Source organism: Heterodontus francisci, chromosome 35 (genome assembly GCF_036365525.1).
Source record: "Heterodontus francisci isolate sHetFra1 chromosome 35, sHetFra1.hap1, whole genome shotgun sequence".
NCBI lineage: Eukaryota > Metazoa > Chordata > Chondrichthyes > Heterodontiformes > Heterodontidae > Heterodontus > Heterodontus francisci.
In genome coordinates, this window is record NC_090405.1 from 24,424,902 (window position 1) to 24,437,527 (window position 12,626).

The 12,626-nt window shown below is 47.8% G+C and overlaps 1 pseudogene; it reads left to right on the plus strand.

Moving 5' to 3' along the window:
- The window catches only part of LOC137350407 (histone H2A-like), a 171,001-nt pseudogene extending 160,189 nt beyond the window's left edge, over window positions 1–10,812 (plus strand).
- Window positions 10,813–12,626: the final 1,814 nt, after the last annotated feature.

The following is a 12,626-nucleotide window of genomic DNA, read 5'->3' on the forward strand; positions in this document are numbered from 1 at the left end:
GAACACCTTTGGAGATAAAGAACGTCTTGATATTCACCTTGATCACTTCCCACCAGTGCACCGGATACTCAAAGAGGGTCTCACTGTTCTCCAACTTTTTCAATCTCTTTTGAGTTCCTCAATGTTCTCTGGGTTAGCAGTGTAGCATTCAGCTTCCATGTCTCCCTGCCAACCCGCTGGTCATCCTGTAAGTGACAGTCAGCCAGTAAGAGGCAGTGGTCGGAGAAGAACACCGGCTTGATGTCGGTGGATCTGACCGTGAAAGCAGGGGACACATACAGGAAGTCAATCCTGGAACGGGCAGAACCGTCCGATCTTGACCAGGTGTATCTACGCTGCGCTCCGTCTGCAGGTTTGCTGAAGACATTGTGCAGTTTGGCATATTTTAAGAATCTGTGCGGAGCGTCCAGTTTTCTGTCGTTACTGCCAGATTGTCCAGCTGCATCAATGATGCAGTTGAAGTCACCTCCAAGAATGATCGGCCCGGATGTCACCAGCAGCAGTGTGAGTTGCTGGAGGATGGTCAGCCTCTCACTGTATTGGACCGGGGCATATACGTTGCTTAACTGGAGCAGAGCATTGTTGTACATTACATCTGCTACGAGAAGGCGACCGCCCACCAGCATCTTAACTTCAGAGATGGTTAAATTGCCTTCCCGCAGCAGAATCCCCAGGCCGGAGGAACAGGAATCATTTCCCCTGGACCAGATCGATGTCCCATGGGATCACCATCGTGACCATTGCCTGGAAGTGCTGCGGTGCAGGATTCCACACTCCTGACAGAACAGTACGCCGGCTTTGAGCTTTGCGAAGTCATCCAAGGTTGAAACACATCACGTGGTGGATTTAACACAATGCATGTTAATCGAAGCAATCTTTATATCCACTATAAAGTTGGGTGTTGCTTACCACACCAGGTGTCCTTGCTAGTCCCAGTCCTTGAGTATGTTCCTGCATACCCATAGTGTATGCAAGCTGTTTCACATTCGTTGAGCCCAGAAACCCCTCATGGTTATTCATGAGGGTTTTGTTCCACTGGGGTGACATCGGTGGGTGGGGGGGCGGGTCTTGTAGGCAGCAAGGCTTGGGTTGTCCTCTGCTGTTGGTGTCTTTCCCCTCGGTCCCTCCTCGAAGACATCACTGTTCCTGACTTCCGGAGCTGGAGCTGGAGTGCGCAGGACACTTCGCTGCTCTCGGTCTCCCGGAGCTGGGGTGCACTGAGCATCTCCTTGGGTTCCATGCTTTTGGTTTGGGGTGCACTGGGCGTGTCACAGCTTCCAGTGCCCCGGAGCTGGGGGGCTTTATCTTCCAGCTCCTTTGAGTTCTGCTGCTTCTTTTGGAGGTGCCATCGTTCCGGCCCTTCCTCGTCCAGTGAGGAGGAGCTGCTGTAGTCTGTCTCAGACGGTAGCCTCCTCTTGCCACTGGTTTGGGTGGTGACCTGTTCTTTTTTTGGAGGTTTTTTCTTTGTGGTCTTCCTTTGTACCACCTGCCACTGACCTGTTTGTCCATCTGCTGCCTCCTCCTCCATTAATTCTGTCTGTAGAGGTGGAGTTTCCAGGCACGGAGTAGGTGTTGGGTCACTGGTTGCAGCTGCTTCCCCTTTCTTCTCTTTCTCAGATAGACTTTCATCGCTGTGGGGAGGATTGCTTGTTTCCCTCCCAGCACCAGACATGTTCACCGTTCCTTAACCCGGTCTTTCCTTGGTCCTTGCTGCCTGAGCATAACTGAGGCAGCGTTTGGGGCAGGTTTTGTAGAGGTGGCCTGCCCCACCTCACAGGTTGCAGTACTTACAATGTTTACAGTCCTTGGTGTGATGGCCTTCCTTCTTGCAGTTCTTGCAGACGACTGTGCTGCAGTTAGCTGCCACGTGACCAGATTTGCCGCAGGTACGACAAACTCTGGGCTGCTCCGCGTAGACCATGAAGCCTCGACTTCCCCCGAAAGCGAAGCTGGAGGGAGGATGGATGATGGCTCCGTTGGTATTGACCTTCAAGGTCACCTTGACCTGCCGCTAGCTGGTCCAATTCCCAAATGGGTCCTTGACATCAGTGCTGCCGCCGGCCACCTCGACGTACCTGGTGAGGAAGGTGAGTACATCCACGACAGGAACATGGAGGTTGTTGAGGTGGATTCTCACCACCCAGTCACATTGCGATGGCAGTGTGAAGAGCGGCTCCATTGTGAGGATCGACAGCGGCGCCTGGTTTCCCTTCTCCTTGAACACCTTCAGGAACTTGATGCATCCGCCACGTACTTGAACGTCACGTCAAAATATCCACAGCTGGGGAAGTCCTGCAGGCAGAAGATGTTTACAGCTTGGAATCCACAGCAATCAATAAGGATTTTCTTAATGAAGAAGGTACGATCAACCGGTGCATCTCCATCATTATCCTTCACTACCACCCGAACAGTGTTACACACTCCCTGGCCTGAAGTTACAGAATTGGTTACAGCCATTTTACTCAAAAACTTACCTGAGACAGGATCATGGTCTCTCCCCTGCTCCTCTTCCAGACATTTCCACAATCTCACAAATACTTTCACAAAGAGTGAGGAATTCCTCCCGCACTTCCCTGCTTTACCTTCTGGAGGAATGCAGTCCGGCTGCTTCTGATTGGTTGCTGTCTGCTGAATCTCATTGGCTGGTTCATGTCACCAATCAGGTAGCTGCTATTTTGCCGATCATCAAAGGGCAATGAGAAAATGGGGCGGAGATTGGCAGCGGCAAATTGTCAGAGCTGAAACCCATTCACAAATTTGAAAAGCCCGCAAAAATATTTGTGAAACAAGGAACAGCTGAAATATAATAAATAATATCGTCTAAAGAGTAAAATGTATTTCACTCTCTCCTCATATTGTGTTTCTCCTCATTGTCCGTCACAGATACCAGACTTACTTTCCTTCCGGGAGTGGAGCAGAGAGGAGTGGACCTGTGGGGAGAACGCCGAGAGCAGAACCAATAAATTGAGCCCAAGGATCGCGGCCCAGTCACTCACCTTCCGGGAGAGGTCTGGACCTGTGGGGAGAACACCGACAGTGGAGCCGATAAATTGAGCCTGAGGATCGCGGCCTAGTCACTCACCTTCCGGGAGAGGAGCGGAGAGCAGTCCAGGCACGCCGGAGTTTGAAAACAAAGTGAGCAGTGATGTCACAGGAAGGCTGCAAGGTGATTGGTTGGTGAGTATCTGCTGTTAGGGAGTTACTCTAAATAGCTGGGTAAGTAACTAAAAGTAAAGGGAAAGGTCTACAGTTTTTTCAATAAAGGAGGTCGTGTTTTTTGGGGGAGAATCAAGGTCCCAAGTGTAAATAATTTAATTTTTGGGTAATTTAAGGGGATAAATTAAGGGTAAGTCATGGCAGGGCAGCTCAGCAATGTGGAGTGATCCTCCTGTGCAATGTGGGAAGTCAGGGACACTTCCAGTGTCCAGGGCGAACACGTGTGCAGGAAGTGTCTCCAGCTGCAGCTACTCGAAATCCACGTTTCGGATCTGGAGCGGCGGCTGGAGATACTGTGGAGCATCCGCGAGGCTGAGATCATCGTGGATAGCACGTATAGGGAGGTGGTCACACCGCAGGTAAAGACTGCTCAGGTAGAAAGGGAATGGGTCACCACCAGGCAGAGTAGAAGAACTAGGCAGGTAGTGAAGGAGTCCCCTGGATCCATCTCGCTTTCTAACAGATTTTCCACTTTGAATACTGTTGGAGGAGATAGCTTTTCAGGGGAATGCAGCAAGAACCAAGTCTGTGGCACCACAGGTGGATCAGCTGCACAAGAGGGGAGGAAAAGGAGTAGAAGAGCTATAGTGATAGGGGATTCTATCGTAAGAGGTACAGATGGGCATTTCTGTGGCTGAAAACGTGACTCCAGGATGGTATGTTGCCTCCCTGGTGCTAGGGTCAAGGATGTCACAGAGTGGCTGCAGGACAAGGGGGAGGGTGAACAGTCAGAGGTCATGGTACACATTGGCACCAATGACATAGGTAGAAAGAGGGATGAGGTCATGCAACCAGAATTTAGGGAGCTAGATAGCAGATTAAAAAGCAGGACCTCAAAGGTTGTAATCTCTGGATTACTCCCAATGCCACATGCTAATGAGTATAGGAGTAAGAGGGGAGAGCAGATGAATGCTTGGCTGAGGATATGGTGCAGGAGAGAGGGCCTTAGTTTCCTCGACCACTGGGTCTGTTTCTGGCATTTTGGGACCTACCTGTACAAGTTGGACGGGTTGCACCTGAACTGGAACGGGACCAACATACTTGCTGAGAGGTTTGCCAGTGCTGTTTTGGGGAGTAGGGGGGGTTTAAATTAATTTGGCAGGGGGGTCGGATACAGAGTGGAGGTACAGTAGGGGGTTAAACACAGTCAAATTTAAAAGAGAAACTGAGTCAGTCTGGAAGGCAGAGCAAATATAGACCTGTTATGGCACAAGTGAAAAATGCAAGGCTGGATTGCATCTATTTTAATGCAAGGAGTCTTACTAATAAGGCAGATGAATTGAGGGCGATGATTAGCACATGGGATTATGATCTTATTCCTATCACAGAGACATGGTTGAGGGAGGGGCTGGACTGGCAGCTCAGTATTCCAGGGTACAGAATCTACAGGCAAGACAGGTGAGGGGGTAAAAGAGGAGGTGGCATTGCACTGTTGATCAAGGAGTCAATTACTGCAGTAAGGAAGGATGATATCTTAGAAATTCCTCAAATGAGGCCATATGGGTAGAACTTAAAAACAAAAAGGGGACAATCACTTGGCTGGGAGTGTACTACAGGCCTCTAAACAGACAGGAAGAGATAGAGGAGAAAATATGTAGGCAAATCTCAGAGAGGTGTAAGAATCTTCTTCTTCTTTGGACTCCTTGTCTCGAGAGACAATGGGTAAGCACCTGGAGGTGGTCAGTGGTTTGTGAAGCAGCGCCTGGAGTGGCTACAAAGGCCAATTCTAGAGTGATAGACTCTTCCACAGGTGCTGCAGATAAAATTGGTTGTCAGGGCTGTTACACAGTTGGCTCTCCCCTTGCGCTTCTGTCTTTTTTCCTGCCAACTGCGAAGTCTCTTCGACTCGCCACACTTTAGCCCCACCTTTATGGCTGCCCGCCAGCTCTGGCGATCACTGGCAACTGACTCCCACGACTTGTGATCAATGTCACAGGACTTCATATCGCGTTTGCAGACGTCTTTTAAGCGGAGACATGGACGGCCGGTGGGTCTGATACCAGTGATGAGCTCGCTGTACAATGTGTCCTTGGGGATCCTGCCATCTTCCATTGGGCTCACATGGCCAAGCCATCTCAAGTGCCACTGGCTCAGTAGGGTGTATATGCTGGGGATGTGTTGGAGATACGGTCCTGCCACTTGATGCCAAGGATCCTCCGGACGCTGCGAAGATGGAATGAATTGAGACGTCGCTCTTGGCTGACATACGTTGTCCAGGCCTCGCTGCCGTAGAGCAAGGTACTTAGTCACAGGCTTGATACACTTGGACTTTTGTGTTCCGTGTCAGTGCGCCATTTTCCCACGCTCTCTTGGCCAGTCTGGATATAGCAGTGGAAGCCTTTCCCATGCACTTATTGATTTCTGCATCGAGAGACAGGTTACTGGTGATAGTTGAGCCTAGATAGGTGAACTCTTGAACCACTTCCAGAGCGTGGTCGCCGATATTGATGGATGGAGCATTTCTGACGTCCTGTCCCATGATGTTCTTTTTCTTGAGGCTGATGGTTAGGCCATATTCGTTGCAGGCAGCTGCAAACCTGTCGATGAGACTCTGCAGCCACTCTTCAGTGTGAGATATTAATGCAGCATCGTCAGCAAAGAGGAGTTCCCTGATGAGGACTTTCCGTACTTTGGTCTTAGCTCTTAGACGGGCAACCTGCCACCTGATCTTGTGTGGAGGAAAATTCCTTCTTCTGAAGGGTTGAACGTATGTGAGAGCAGCAGGGAGAAGAAGACCCCAAACAATGTAGGTGCGAGAACACAGCCCTGTTTCATGCCACTCAGGATAGGAAAGGGGTCTGATGAGGTGCCGCTTTGCTGAATTGTGCCTTTCATATTGTCATGGAATGAGGTGATGATACTTAGTAGCTTTGGTGGACATCCAATCTTTTCTCGTAGTCCGAAGAGATCACGTCTGCTGACGAGGTCAAAGGCTTTGGTGAGATCTATGAAAGCAACGTAGAGGGGCATCTGTTGTTCACGGCATTTCTCCTGTAGCTGGTAAAGGGAGAACAGCATGTCAATGTTGGATCTCTCTGCTCGAAAGCTACACTGTGCCTCAGGGTAGACACGCTCAGCCAGCTTCTGGAGCCTGTTTAAAGCGACTCGAGTGAAGACTTTCCCCACTATCCTGAACAGGGAGATTCCACGGTAATTGTTGCAGTCACCACGGTCACCCTTGTTCTCATAGAGGGTGATGATATTGCCATCGCGCATGTCCTGTGGTACTGCTCCCTCGTCCCAGCACAGGCAAAGCAGTCCGTAGAGTGCTGGAAGTATAGCAGGCTTGGTACTCTTGATTATTTCAGGGTAATGCTGTGCTTCCCAGGTGCTTTTCTGCTGGCTAGAGAATGAATGGCATCACTGAGTTCCGATTTTGTTGGCTGTCCGTCCAGCTCATCCATGACTGGCAGAGACTGGGCTGCATTGAGGGCGGTCTCAGTGACAACATTTTCCCTGGAGTACAGTTCTAGGTAGTGCTCCACCCAGCAGTCCATTGACTTCCGTTGGTCAGTGATTATGTCCCCTGATTTAGATTTGAGGGGGGCGATCTTCTTGATGGTTGGCCCAAAAGCTCTCTTAATGCCATCATACATTCCTCTGATGTTTCCAGTGTCAGAGGCCAGCTGAATATGACTGCATAGGTGTTGCCAGTAGTCATTTGCACAGTGCCTGGCTGTTCTTTGTGCAGCGCTTCTGGCTGCTTTAAGAGCTACGGATGTTAACTCGCTGGGGGCTTTCTTGTAGTTCAACAGTGCAATGCGCTTAGCGGATATGACAGGTTCCAGCTCTTCAAAGTTTGATTGAAACCAGTCTGCATTCTGCTTCACACGTTTGCCATAGGTGATCATAGCTGAGTCATAGATGGCATCTCTGATGTGGGCCCACTTGGTCTCTGCATCCCCTGTAGGAGTGTTTTGAAGGACTTTATCAAGTGAATTTAGAAATTACGTAACAGCTGTGGATAAGAAATTCTGCTAGTGTTGCTGTGCAGGCGGCCCTTCCGCTTGGAGTGATGCAGCTTCTTTGGTTTGAGTCTAACCTTGCTGCATACCACACGCTGCACACCACACACATCCTTGTCCACTCAACACAGTATTAGACTGGCAGTAAAGTAGCTTGTCTGCAGCTTGCTGTGAAATGGCATGAGACTGACATCTCTTGGTGTGAAATAGAACTGCAAGAGGGAAATTGATTGATAATAAAAAGCTCGGTGGGAATGTCAGCTGTGAGGGGGATACAAAGGGCCGGATTTTATTTGGTTCACTCCCCCCGAGATTCCGGCCCTGCTCCAATTCTGGTCTTTTGAGCATCGCTGATTTTTATCGCTCCACCGCTGGCAGCTGTGACATCAGCTGTCCAGGCCCGAAGCCTGAGATTTCCCTCCCTGAACTCTCTGCCTCTCGACCTCTCTTCCCTCCTTTAAAACACTCATGGAAGCCTACTTCTGTGACCAAGCTTTTGGCCATCTGCTCGAATACGGTCTTGTGTGGCTTGGGGTCCAAATTTACTTTCCGACACTCCTGTGAAGTGCCATGGAATGTTGTATTACGTTAAAGGTGCTCTATAAATTTACACACAAGTTGTTGTTGTTTTTGGTCTGGAATGTATTGCCTGAGAGGATGGTGGAAGGAGACTCAATCGTAAGGTTGAAAAGGGAATTTCGATAAATAGTTGAAAGGAAATGAAAGAGCTGCCACAGGCACGATGGGCCGCCCTGGTTGTAGATGTCGTCGTCGTCATCCTTCCTTCTATGTGAGATGATGGACTTGCAGCAAATCCATTGGTGATGGGATAGTTTCCCATGGTGCACTTTGTCTGATAGCTGAAGAGGTCAATCTGTGAGAGGCAGGTTCTTCCACAAGTGACACATATGAGGTGGGATTATCAGGTGTCGCTGTTTTCCATGTTGGCACCTGCTGTCAAGCTGCTGTAGTCACTGATCGTCATGGTGACGCACACACCAGTCCAGGGGTAATATCACCATTTCCCTCTGTTGTTGGCCAGTGTCTCCCATGTGTGAAAATCGATGTTTCGGGCCTTCATGTCCTGCTTGCAGGCATCCTTGAAGTGGGGCTTTGGGCATCCAACTGGTCTTCTGTCTCCGGCGACCTCCCCATACAGAATACCCTTAGGAATGTGTCATCTTCCATCCTGCAAACGTGCCTGAGCCAGCAAAGTCACCTCTGCTTGACGAGTGTGAGCATACTCGGGAGATTTGCTTTTGAAAGCATTGTTACATTTGTGATTTTGTCCAGTGTTTATTTGCGCAGTGTCTCACTGTCTTTTGCACAACTGCCTTGGCTAATTTCAAGTCATATAATGTTCTGGCTGCTGGTTTCATGTTGTGCATCAGGTCGGTTCTGCTTTTTGCTTCAATAACAGATGTCATCTCTGCTGAGTAGGTGGGGAAGAGACAGTTGCCCACCTCCTTCTGGAATGTGTCTTTGCAAAGCAGGTGTGGAAAGAGATGCAGTGGTTTTTGTTGAGGTTCATCCCAAGCAGCTCTGTAACACAGGAGTCTGTGCTCTACGGGCTGTTCCCAGGGACGCACACCGAGATAAACATCAACTGCTGCTGGAGGACCATCAATTTGGTGATAGACACTCTTTGGTCTGCCCTAAACTTGCTGGTCTTCCAGCGCAAAAAGTTGTCCACGACCGAGTGTTGCAGACTGGCACATTCCAAGGTCCAGGACTACATGCTGAGGGACACACTAAAGCTTGGGGTAGCCGCTGCAAAGGCTTAATGGGGAAAGACCATTGTGTAAGGTCCTCCCGCCATAGTGAACTAAGGAACTGGACCCATGGGAAACCCCTCGGGCTGTATACACCAAATATAGTTTTGCTGTAAAATGTACATGGCAGGTAAAATGGAATGGAAGGGTTGTGAGGCAACTCACTCCTCTATTGAAGAAAACTGATTTCTTTCACACTTTTTGGAATGTCATAGAGTCATGGAGAGATACAGCACTAAAACAGGCCCTTCGGCCCACCGAGTCTGTGCTGACCACCAACCACCCATTTACACTAATCCTACATTAATCCCATATTCCCTACCACATCCCCACCTTCCCTCAATTCTCCTACCACCTACCTGCACTCGGGGCAATTTACAATGGCCAATTTACCTGTCAACCGGCAAGTCTTTGGCTGTGGGAGGAAACCAGAGCACCCAGCGGAAACCCACGCGGTCACAGGGAGAACTTGCAAACTCCACACAGGCAGTACCCAGAACCGAACCCGGGTCGCTGGAGCTGTGAGGCTGCAGTGTTTTTTTCCAGATTTTTATGAATAAAGTATATTTTGGAAAAACAAAATTCTTAATGAAGTAGGCGCAGTCGATGGGTGCAGCTCCTTCACTATCTTTCACCACCACCCTAACGGTGTTACGCACCCCCTGGCCTGGAGCTCTGGTGTTGGTTGCAGCCATTTTTACTTGACGTTTTCCTGGGACAAGTACTAAATCCTCAACTGACAGGGAAACCACCACCACGGTAGATCTATAATCCCAAAGGGCGGAATGCCCTAAATACGGTGCTGAAACCACCTCCCACCCCCAAAAAAACACAAAAACAGCACCTGCATTATCAAATGCCACTGATCACGGTCTCTCCCTTGCCAGCTAAGTCCAAGCATTGAGGTGGAGAAGTGCGTACTTGGAGCTGCGAAGAAACGAGCACGAGTGTTTATAGCAAAAAATATTTGGGAGCAGAAACACTGTCCAGCAACAGCTAGTAAATTCTATTTTTGATTCATATAATCAGGGGTGAGCGCAAAAGCAGACCCCCAACTATCACAAATTCTGCAGTTGAGTATCCCACATTTGAAGACATCGCAGGCATCAGCAAATCCACAGTACAATAGGTTAGCCTCATCCTGGGAGAACTTTTTTCTTTATTTCCAAAATATACTTTATTCATAAAAATCTGTAAAAATTACATTCCCAAACAGTTTAAAACAGCATCAAGTCAAAAAATACAAACAGTGCAAAGGTGATCAGTTTCCTTCAATACAGGAGTGAGTTGCCTCACAACTCTTCCATTTCATTGTCATTTTACATTTGCAGCACACAGAATTTTCCCGATACAGTTCGAGGGGTTTCCCATGGATCCAGCCCCTCAGTTTAGCTTGGTGAAGGGACCTTACACTGCAGCCTTTCCTCATTGAGCCTTTGCTGCGGCTGCTCCAAGCTGCGCCCCTCAGCACGTAGTCCTGGACCTTGAAACATGCCGGTCTGCAACATTCAGTCGTGTACAACTCTTCGCACTGGAAGACCAGCAAATTTCAGGCAGACCAAAGGGTGTCTTTCACTGAATTGATAGTCCTCCAGCAACAGTTGATGTTTGTATCAGTGTGCATCCCTGGGAACAGTCCACAGACTCCTGTGTTACCAAGCTGCTTGGAATAAACCATGACAAAAAGCACTGCATTGATTAGACTCTTTTTTTTTTGATCATAGTTTTTTCTATGCTTGGTAAGTATGCTATGAATTGCCGCACACTGACACCTGACATCACACACCACCTCTTACGATTTCAATACACAGTTGTATAAATCATCTTGTCACACTATTCAGAATCTGATGCTACGTTGACATGGTAATTCTTTGCAGCTATTGCACTGTATCATTTATTAGACCTTTCAAGAAAATACTGCATGTATCCAGGGCCTGCAATGCTCATGTGCATATTACCCTTAAAAGGATATCAACACGCTCCATCCCGCCGCTCAGTTGCCTTCCTTCAGGCCACCAGGAAGTAATTGTTTGCCTTCTCTTCCTTTGAAACACCATTCCAAATCTGATACTTTGGAAAAAGCAATGGAGCAGCTCTGTAACACAGGAGTCTGTGCTCTACAGGATGTTCCCAGGGACGCACACTGAGGTAAACATCAACTGCTGCTGGAGGACTATCAATTCGGTGAAAGACGCCCTTTGGTCTGCCCTAAACTTGCTGGTCTTCCAGTGCAAAGAGTTGTCCACAACCGAATGTTGCAGACTGGCACATTCCAAGGTCCAGGACTACGTGCTGAGGGACGCACTAAAGCTTGGGGCAGCTGCAGCAAAGGCTCAATGGGGAAAGACCACTGTGTAAGGTCCCCCCAACAAGCTGAACGGAGGGGCTGGATCCATGGGAAATCCCTCGAACTGTATCGGGAAAATTTTCGTGTGCTGTAAAATGTACATGGCATGAAAAATGAAATGGAAGGGTTGGGAGGCAACTCACTCCTGTATTGAAGGAAACTGACCTCCTTTGCACTGTTTGTATTTTTTGACTTGGTGCTGTTTGGAACTGTTTTGTCATGTATTTTTTCCAGATTTTTATGAATAAAGTATATTTTGGAAATAAAAAAAAAATCCTCGACATATTGAGCTAAAAAGTTCTCCTGTATACATTTTAAGAACTCCACTCCATCTAAGCCCTTAACACGATGACTATCCCAATTAATGTTGAACATTGAGTTCAATAATTTCAGAGCATGACCGGCCCCCCCATTTTACTTTAATTTTTAGTTATTTTTTTCTTTTTTACATTTTTTTTGCATGTTTATTTTTTTTCATCTTAGTTTGTTCAGTTTGCTTACCCACTGTTTTTTTTTCATGTTTATACTTGCTGCTGTTCAATTTTCAGTCCGTTAACACCCTATCTGTACTAATGCTTTGTCTTTCAACACACCGTTGACATATTGTTTGCCTTTGCTCCATGACCTTCTGGTCAGCTATTCTGTGACCTTGTCCTATCTACACCTCCTTTGTTATCTCTTGCCTCACTCCACGCTTTACTTGCTTATAATCTTTTACATTTCTAATAATTGCCAGTTCTGAAGAAGGGTCACTGACCTGAAACGTTAACTCTGCTTCTCTCTCCACAGATGCTGCCAGACCTGCTGAGTATTTCCAGCATTTCTTGTTTTTATTTCAGATTTCCAGCATCTGCAGTATTTTGCTTTTATTTTATGTATAACCAGGGTGTAGCTATAACCACGTGAAAGGTTTATTTGGAGCAGGATGATGTTTTTCATTAGAATAAATATTTGAAACCATAAAGTGTAGCCCTTTATCCCCACAATAAAAACATGGCTCTTATTTTCTAGACTTAACGATTTTTAGGTTGGCGACCACAATGAGATGGTGAAGAACCACATTCTGTTCCGGAGCTGAGGGTTGCAGACCCCTGGTCTAAGCAGAATGAAGCAGTTTGAGAACTGAACCTGACTTCACAATGGACCACAAGGGGACTAAAGAGATCACGGTCAATATTCCCTCCAATCTATCAGACCATGAAAGTTCCCATGCAGGCTGCACATTTTTATTAAGGTTATTAAGATAAAGGTTCTTTCTCTTCAAAGGTGTTCAGAGGGCGAGAGAGAGACAGAGGGAAATGTCCCTACTCCAGAAAAGAATGCAAA